We start from the raw sequence: 9,192 nt of genomic DNA on the forward strand, positions 1-9,192 counted from the left end.
AATTAAGCCTTCGCCAAAAAAAGCAGAAAATACTGAAAACCTCATAAAAACCCTGGAGTTAAGGCAGATGATATATTGATATGGTGACATTTGAACAGCTATGAATGATGGAAGCCACAAATAAAGTGAATAACCTAGAAATAGAGAACTGGGTGGGTGGGGGGGATATTGGCAAAGAGTTATTTGAACAGTTGCTATGCTTAAGGATGTTTTGGGCAAAATATTAAATGATCCAAGAAGTATTAAAAGAAGATGGAAAGAGTATGCAGAGCCCTTGTACTGAAAGGAATTGGCAGACACAGAAGAATTTCGTGAAACAACATATGAGCCTATGGTGATAAAGAAGTTCACACTGCTTTGAAGGAATTGCCAAAAAATAAGTCCCCAGGAATTGATGGTGTATACAAATTGACGTATTTCAACTAACAGATGCTGCCCTGGACATGCTCACCAAGTTGTGTCAAGAAATCTGGAGGACAACCACTTGGCCAACTGACTGGAAGAGATCTGTATGTGTTCCCATTGCAAAGAAAGGTGATCCAACAGAGTGTGGAGATTATCAAACTATATCATTAATTTCACATGCAAGCAAGATTCTGTGGAAGATTATCCCAAAAAATGACTGGAACAAGACATCAACAGAAATCTGCCAGAAGTGCAGGTTGAGAATAGAAGGGGTCGTGGTACTAGGGATATTGTAGCTAATATTAGATGATCTTGGCTGAAAGCAGGGAGTACCAGAGGAATGGCTATCTATGTTTCATTGATTATGCAAAGGCGTTTGACTGTGTGGATCACAACAAACTGTGGCTGACTCTGAGAAGAATGGCAATGCCAGAACACATGATTGTGCTAATGTGAAACCTATCCTTGGACCAAGAGGCAGTTAACAGAACGGAGCAAGGAAATACTGCATAGTTCAAAACTGGGAAGGGTGTACACCAGGGGTGCCCTATCTCCATACCTTTTCAACCTATATGCAGGTCAGATTATCTGGGAGGCTGGGCTGTATGTGGAGAAGTTTGGCATCAGAATTGAAAGAAGATTCGACAATCTGCATTATGCAGATGACACAACCCTACTTGCTGAAACTGAGGAGGACCTGAAGCACTTGCTGCAGAAGATCAAGGACTGAAGCCTTCAATATGGATTGAGACTCAATATCAAGAAAACAAAGATTCTCACCTCTGGGCCAACTGGTGGCATCAGGATGGATGGGGAAGAGACTGAGATTGTTAAAAGCTTTATTTTACTTGGCTCCACAGTCAACACTCTTCTCATCAGCAGCCAGGAAAATAAAAGATGTATTATGATGGGAAAGTCTGTTGATAGGGACCTCTCCGAAGTACTGAAGAACAATGGTATCACTCTGGAAACTAAGGTGCGCCTAATACAGGCCATGGTCTTTGCAATCACTCGCTATGTCAGAGAGCTGGACAATGCCTAGGAATGATAGAAGGAGAATTGATGCCTTTGAGCTGTGGTGCTGGAGGAGAGTATTGACTATACCATGGATTACTAGGAAAACAAACAAGTTCATCCTAGAGAGGGTTAGACCAGCCTGCTCCTTGGAGGCAAGGATTCTGGGGCTTCATCTGACATACTTTGGACATGTTGTAAGCAGAGACAGGTCCTTGGAGAGGGACATCATGCTTGGTAGGGTGGAGGAACAAGCACAGGAGGGGAAGACCCTCTATGAGGTGGATTGATTCAGTGACTGGGGTAATCGGGATGGGTGTGTCAGAGGCAATGCGATTGGCACATATAGAGCACGGTATAGGGCTGTTGTATATAGGGTCGCTATGAGTCGCAAACGACGGCACATAACAACAACAACAACAACTTGTCAAGTATGATGCCACTGTGTCCTGTAGAAAAGACATTTGACAAAAAGAGCATGTCACAGTCACACTGCCACCATGGAGTTCAGAACAATTGATGAGAAAGTGCCTTCTAGAGCATCATGCAATGTTAACAGGAAATCCTATTTGGCCACTTTGCCCTGATGTCTCTCAAAAACCTGGAGAGTGCTAAGTTTTTAATTCCAAGTAGCATCTAACATTCAGACCAAAACCCACCAACCAAAACAACCAAAGCCCACCAAACTGCTTGCCATCGAGCCAGCTCGATGAGTCCATCTACAAGGTTTTCCAGGCTGGACCCTTTCTCCCTTTTAGGCTGCTCAACCACCAGCCTTTCCACCAATGGTCCAGCACTTTACCGTTTACACCAGAGACTCACTGGAGCCTTTGAAATCCTTCCAGACATTTTTTAAGATACAAGATTGAATATGGAAACTTTTTTCACCTCTAAAGGACACTAACTTATATATCTGAAGAAATGTTGTTGTTGTTGTTAAGTGTTATTGAGTCATAGGCAACTCAAAGCGACCCTATGAACAAAAGTCCTCAACACTTGTGTGATTTTCATCCTTTCTCCAGATTCACAGGGTTTCCAGAGGCAAGCTATTGTGGAAGTGGATTCCACTCCTGCTTCCAAGCTTATTTTAATCTGGGAGCGCCACCAAACACTGTCCGCCATGGGTAACTATGAGCACATTTGACACATCACTGTCACATTGTTCAGCTTCACAGCAACCACAAGTTACCGCGGTACACCAGGGCTATACGACCTAGAAGAATGTGTGAACAAAAACAATGAAAAACAGGCCTGAGGGCCACGGACTAGAAGTCACCCACCTTTGGCTGGGTAGCATCACTTTCTCTCCACTAGGCCAACTGATCTCTCTCTATGTTGGTGTTATTGTTGTTAAGTGCTGTCGAGTCATACGTGACTTATAGTGACCTTATGAATGAAGAAATGTTGTTCTTGTTGTTTAATGCCGTCGAGTCGTAGATGACTCATAGCGACCCTATGAATGAATAGCCTGAGCACTGTTCGTACATAGAGTTTCCGGAGGCAAGCCATTTTGGAAGTGGATGCCACTCCTGCTTCCAGGCTTGATTTAGTCGGGAAGCTCCAGCCAACACTGTCCACCATGGGTGCCCATTACCACGATTGGCACATCACTGTCACAGGCTTCAGCATCACAGCAACCACGAGTTACCTCTGTACAGCAACGCACAGACCAGTGCTATACCACCTAGAAGAATGTTTGACAGGAAGACAATTTGAACCTGGCTGAGGGCCACAGATGACAATCACCCACCTTCGGCTTGGTAGCACAGCTTCCTTCCACTAGGCCAACATAGCTCTCTCTTGGTCATCGTCATTGTTATTGTTGTTTAATGCCGTCGAGTCGTAGACAACTCATAGCGACCCTATGAACGAACAGCCTGAGCACTGTCCGTACATAGAGTTTCCTAAAATGTGTACTGTCTCTGAGATGAGCTCACCATGTAGATTTCTCAAATGCATTATCAGTGAGTCAGAAAATTCATAATGCTTCTTAAGAGTAGTCCTTTCTCTGAGATTTAGGACACTGGCTATTGTCTGGGAACCATTAACAGGAAACATATCTTTTCCTTTGAAGTTTCCTGGCATTCTTCCTCTCGTTATAGCCCTTGTTCTTCTTTGTTGTCATCAGATTAGAACCAGCTCATAGCTGACCCTCTAGTGGGTTTTCAGAAGCTGAAAATTGTACAGGAAGAGATTGCTTCTCTTTCTCCCTCTGAGGAACTGGTGGATCCTAACTGCCGGTAGTCAGAGACCTCTCCAAAATATTGCGGGGCAATGATGTCAGTTTGAGAACTAAGGTACACCTGATTCAGGCCATGGTCTTTTCAGACACTTGCTATACATCTGAGAGCTGGACAATGAATGAGAATAATAGAAGAAGAATTGATGCTTTTGAACTGTGGAAAAGAGTGCTGCATATCCCATGGACTGCCAAAAAACCAAACAGATACATCCTGGAGAAGGTGCAACCAGAATGCTCCTTGGAGGCAAAAATGATGAAGCTTCATCTCATAGTTTGGGCATGTTGCTGGATATTCCTTGGAGAGGGACATCATAAAGAGAAAGCCCCTCAAACAGGTGGGTTAACACAGGGGCTGTAGCAATGGGCTTGAGTGTGTCAGAGATTGTGAGGATGGCACAGAATAAGGGCAGGGTTCAAATGCTATAAGCCATACTCAATGGCACCTAACAACGACAGCCACCACCTTTGGTCTGACCATATAGCCCTTTATCACTAAGCCGTCAAGCTTTTCATGGCAAAAGAGCAAAAACTATCATTAGTAGCCACTATGTTGCTGTTGTGTGCTGTCGAGTTGGAACTGACTCAAAGCTGACCCTCCGGTGGGTTTTCAGAGGCTCAATCACCCAGGAGGATTTGAATCTTGTGCCTTTGGGATATCAGTGCATCTTCTTACCACTAGGCCATCAGACACAACTCAAAAGACGAACGGTAGGATATAGGAAAATATTTCCAACCTACATTACAGATTAATAAATTTGATTGATAACTGAAGAACTTCAAATTTGGGGGAAAGGGTGGGGAGTTCAAAAAGCCTCAAAGAAAAGTGAGCAAAGTACAAACAGCTTTTAAATACATGGAAGATGTTAAGCTTACCCCACCGTAAGAGAAAGGCACTTAACCTTTACTTGGGAAAGTTTTTCAAAGTTTGGTGATGTATGCTTGGTAAGACTATGGGTAAACAAGCTAGCTGTTGTGTGCTGTTGAGTCAGAACTAACCCACAGCTGAGCCTCTAGCAGGTTTTCAAAGACAGTTAATCCCATGAGAGGAGATTGCCCATATTTCTCTTGCAGAGCTACTGGTAGACTCAAACCATGTAGCTTTGGATTGGCAGTGCCGTTTTTTATCATTAAGCTGCCAGAGCTCCCTGCTAGTGAGAGTAAAAAACTATATGAGGTTTATCTAAGTGAGAATGGGATTTGGCAACATCTGTCAAAGCTACATATGTATTTACCCTCTAACACATTTACCTACTATGCTGACTCTAGTTGAATTATAACAAAATAAGGAATTAACAGCTGCAAAAAAAGAAATTGCAAACTTTTTATAAAACAAATCACAAAAGCCAGTAACTTTGAAAACTTGACCTCAATTTCCCCCTTTGAACCTATGAGATTACACAAGTCATAAGTGACTATTGTAGTAATAACAGAAAATAATGTTTTTTTTTCTTACGGACACAAACCACATAAGCAATAAATAGAGGATTCATGGTAGACTTTTGTGATGCTTAAACAAAGTCTTTAAATATTTCAATGATTGCGAGGTCCACTGGTCCAGAGGTGAGAGTATTCTTGGAATTCTTTGTGGTTCTAGTGTGTGTGGTGGTGAATGTAAGGGTTGATTTCTTCAAGCTAACTGCAGTGTGTGTGATCAGTAAGAACTTAGTAGGTCCTTTCTACCTACCTGACTGGAAGGGGTGTCTTTCCAGGCTCTAAGTAAAACCAGATTCTAGGTTTGAAAGGGTGGGCTGGAAAGTTGGGAAGGAATTTTGTGGGGCCAGCAGTACCTGTGAAGACCACAGACAACTAAACAGACTCCTCTCCAAGGACAGTGAGCAGAGAACCATGTGTAAAGCATGAAAGCATAAAAGTTAGTCTTGAAGGGCTTTTCATAACCAATCTCAAAAAGGGTTCAACCTCTAAACTATCGATAAGTTCTAACTATTAGCAAGGTGATAGGCAGTCCTTTTCCCCAAGTGAGTTTGGATTCTTAGAAAATGTTTGCCAACTGTCTTTTAAAGGTTTGGATTTTTTATTTTTTTACCTTCGTGCTAAATTGTGTGCTCTAGACTGAATGCAGCTTTTTTTTTTCTCTTCACCCTGCAGAAAACATTTTCATGAATTGGGCTAAAAGAGGGCTTGGTTCTTATTGGTAGTACTCTCAGGAAGCCCAAATCATGGGATAATGTTGTTTATCTCTTTTAATTACTTTCCTTGCTTTGGTGGTACAGCAAAGGAAGGAGTTTGGGCTTTGTGCAAATGAGTCAATAACAATTGGCACAGGTCCAAGTTTTTTTAATTTTCTTTTCTTCTCTTTTCTTTTTAGAAAATGTGTCACTGTGGAGACCAGGGTGTGCCTGATACAGGCCGTGGTCTTTGCAATCACTTACTATATGTCAGAGAGCTGGACAATGACTAGTGATGATAGAAGAAGTATTGATGACTTTGAGATATGGCGCTGGAGAAAAGTATTGAATACACCATGGATTGCTCAGAGAACTAACAAGCTGGTCCTGGATAGGGTGAAGTCAGGCTGCTCCTAGGAGGCAAGGATTCTGAAGCTTCATCTGACATACTTTGGACATGTTGCAAAGCGGGACCAGGCTTTTGAGAGGGTCATCATGCTTGGGATAGTGGAGAGGAAGACCCTCTATGAGGTGGATTGATTCAATGACTGGGGTAATAGGGGGTAGGTGTGTCAGAGACGGTGAGATTGGCACAGAATAGAGCAGGGTTTAGGGTTGTTGTACATAGGGTCACTATGAGTTGCAGGCAACTCGATGACACATAACAACAACAACATACTTTATTTGGAATGAATAGGATTGAACATATTCTTTTTTTAAATTTCCATTCATTCATTGATATACATTTTCCTCCCTGTCCCTGCTCACCCCTAATTCACGTTTTTCTCTGAGAAAAAAAGTTCTTTCATTGTTAAACAGTACCTCCGCCCAACCACTTTACTATGCAACTCTTATTCTGGACTCTTGTCATGCCAATAATGCCTACTCATATGTTCCTTTTTCTCCCTCATCTGTTTCAATAATGATGTATATTATTTATCCCCTCTTTCATCAGTTTTCCCCCAACCCCCATATCAGTCCTATTCTATAACAGTGGCATTATACAGTATTTGTCTTTTGGTGACTGAGTATTTCACTCAGCATAATGTCCTCCATGGTCACCCATTTTTATAATATTTCATGAGTTCCTTGCATTTTAGGGCTGCATAGTATTCCATTGTGTGAGTATACCACAGTTTCTCTATTCATTAATTTGTTGATGGGCATTTGGGTTGTTTCCATCTCGTTGCTATTGTGAAAAAATCAGCAGTAAACATGGGGGTGCATATATCTGTTTGGGTGGCAGTTCTAATTTCTTTAGGGTATATTCCCAAAAGTGGAATTGCTGAATCAAATGGTATTTCTATTTGCAGCTTTTTGAGAAAGCACCATACTGCCTTCCATAGTGGTTGCACCATTTTATACTCCCACCAACAGTAAATAAGGGTTCCAGTTTCTCCACAACCTTGCTAACATTTGTTGCTTGCTATTCTGTTAAATGTTGCTATTCTTAATTGGGGTGAAATGATATCTCATAGTTGTTTTGATTTGCATCTCTCTTAGAGCTAAGGATGTTGAACAATTCTTCATGTGTTTGTTTGCCATCTGAATGTCTTTTTTTGGTGAAGTGTCTTTTCATATCCTATGCCCATTTTACAATTGGTTTGTTTACATTTATCTTGTTGTGGTGCTCGAGTATTTTATAAATTCTAGTTATAAGTCCTTTATCTGACATGTCATCTGTGCCTTCTCTTTTTACCCTGTTGGAAAAGTTTTTGGATGTGCATAGGAATTTGAGTCTTAGAAGGTCCCATTCATTTTATCCTCTCCTGGCTATAGGTTTTGAGGTTGCTGGGAAGACTGTTTATGTTGTGGATTTGGGCTTTTAGAGTTCTTTCAAGTTTTTCTCTAATGAAGCTTGTAATCCTTGGTTTTAGTCCTATGTCCTTGATCCACTTTGAGTTGGATTTTGTGTATGATGTGAGGTGTGGATCTTATTTGAGTTTTCTGAAGATGGTTTTCCAAATTTGCCAACACCATTTGTTAAAAAGGCTGTCATTTCCCCATTTAATTAATTTTATCTCCTTGTCAAAAATCAATTGACCATAGATAGATGGGTTGATTTCTGGATTCTAATTCTATTCCTTTGGTCTATGTGTCTGTTGTTGTACCAGTAACATACTGTCTTGATCACCACGGCAGTGTAGTAGAATTTGAAATCAGAGAGTGAGATAACTCCTACCTTGTTTCTTTTTAAGGGTTTTACTTTTTAAGAGTGCTTTACTTATTTAGGGTCTCTTTCCATTCCAAATGAAATTGGAGATTGCCTTTTCCATCTCATTGAAGAATGAAATTGGTATTTGTATTGGGATTGCATTGAACATGTAGATTGCCTTTGGTAGAATTGTCATTTTCACGCCTTCCTATCCATGAGCAAGGGATATTCTTCCATTTCTCCAGGTCTTTTTTTGTTTCTTGTAGTAATGTTTTGTAATTTTCTTTGAATAAGTTCTGTGTTTCTAGTTATATTTACTCCCAAATATTTAATCTTGTGATTACCTATTGTGATGGGGATTGTTTTTCTTAGTCCAGCTCTGTATTCTTTTTGTCACTGTAGGGAAATACAATTTATTTTTGTATGTTGATTTTGTATCCTGCAACATTGCTAAATTGGTCAACTATGTCCAGTAGTTTTCTTGCTGAATCTTTAAGGGTTTTCTAAGTATATTACCATTTCATCTCATAGAGAAATAATTTTACCTCCTCTTTGCCAATTTGTACACCTCTTATTTCCTTCTCTTGCTGTAGTGCTACCGCTAAGACTTCTAATACAATATTGAATAGGAGAGGTGATAGTGGGCATCCTTGTCTAGTTCCTGCTCTCAAAGGGAATGCCTTTAACTTCTCTCCATTGAGAACAATGTTGGTCTCAGGTTTGCATATATACTTTTTACTCTGTTGAGGAAATTCCCTTCTATTACTATACTGTTGAGTGTTTTAATCAGAAAAGGGTGTTGTACTTTGTCAAAGGCCTTTTCTTCATCAATTGACAGGATCATGTGGTTCTTGTTCTTTGCTTTGTTAATGTGATGAATTACACTGATTCTTTTTCTTATTTTGAACCATGCTTGCATTCCTGTTATGAATCCCACTTGGTCATGGTGTATTTTTTTTAATGTATCCTTGGATTCTATTGGCCAGGATTTTATTCAGGATTTTTGCATCTGTGTTCATGAGAGATATTGATATTCTATTTTGGTGGTGTCTTTTCCTGGTTTTGGTATCAAGGTTATGTTTTTGCCTCATAGAATGAGTCTGGGAGAATTCAATCTTTTTTCTATTTGCTGAAATAGTCTATGTAGAATTAGTGACAGTTCTTCTCTGAATGTTTGATAAAATTAATTTGTAAAACCATCTGGTCCAGAACTTTTTTTTGGCTGGAAGTTGTTTTATTTTTATTATTTT

This window comes from Elephantulus edwardii, unplaced genomic scaffold, assembly GCF_000299155.1.
Source record: "Elephantulus edwardii isolate Elephantulus edwardi_28Jun2011 unplaced genomic scaffold, EleEdw1.0 scaffold00060, whole genome shotgun sequence".
In the NCBI taxonomy this organism is placed as follows: domain Eukaryota; kingdom Metazoa; phylum Chordata; class Mammalia; order Macroscelidea; family Macroscelididae; genus Elephantulus; species Elephantulus edwardii.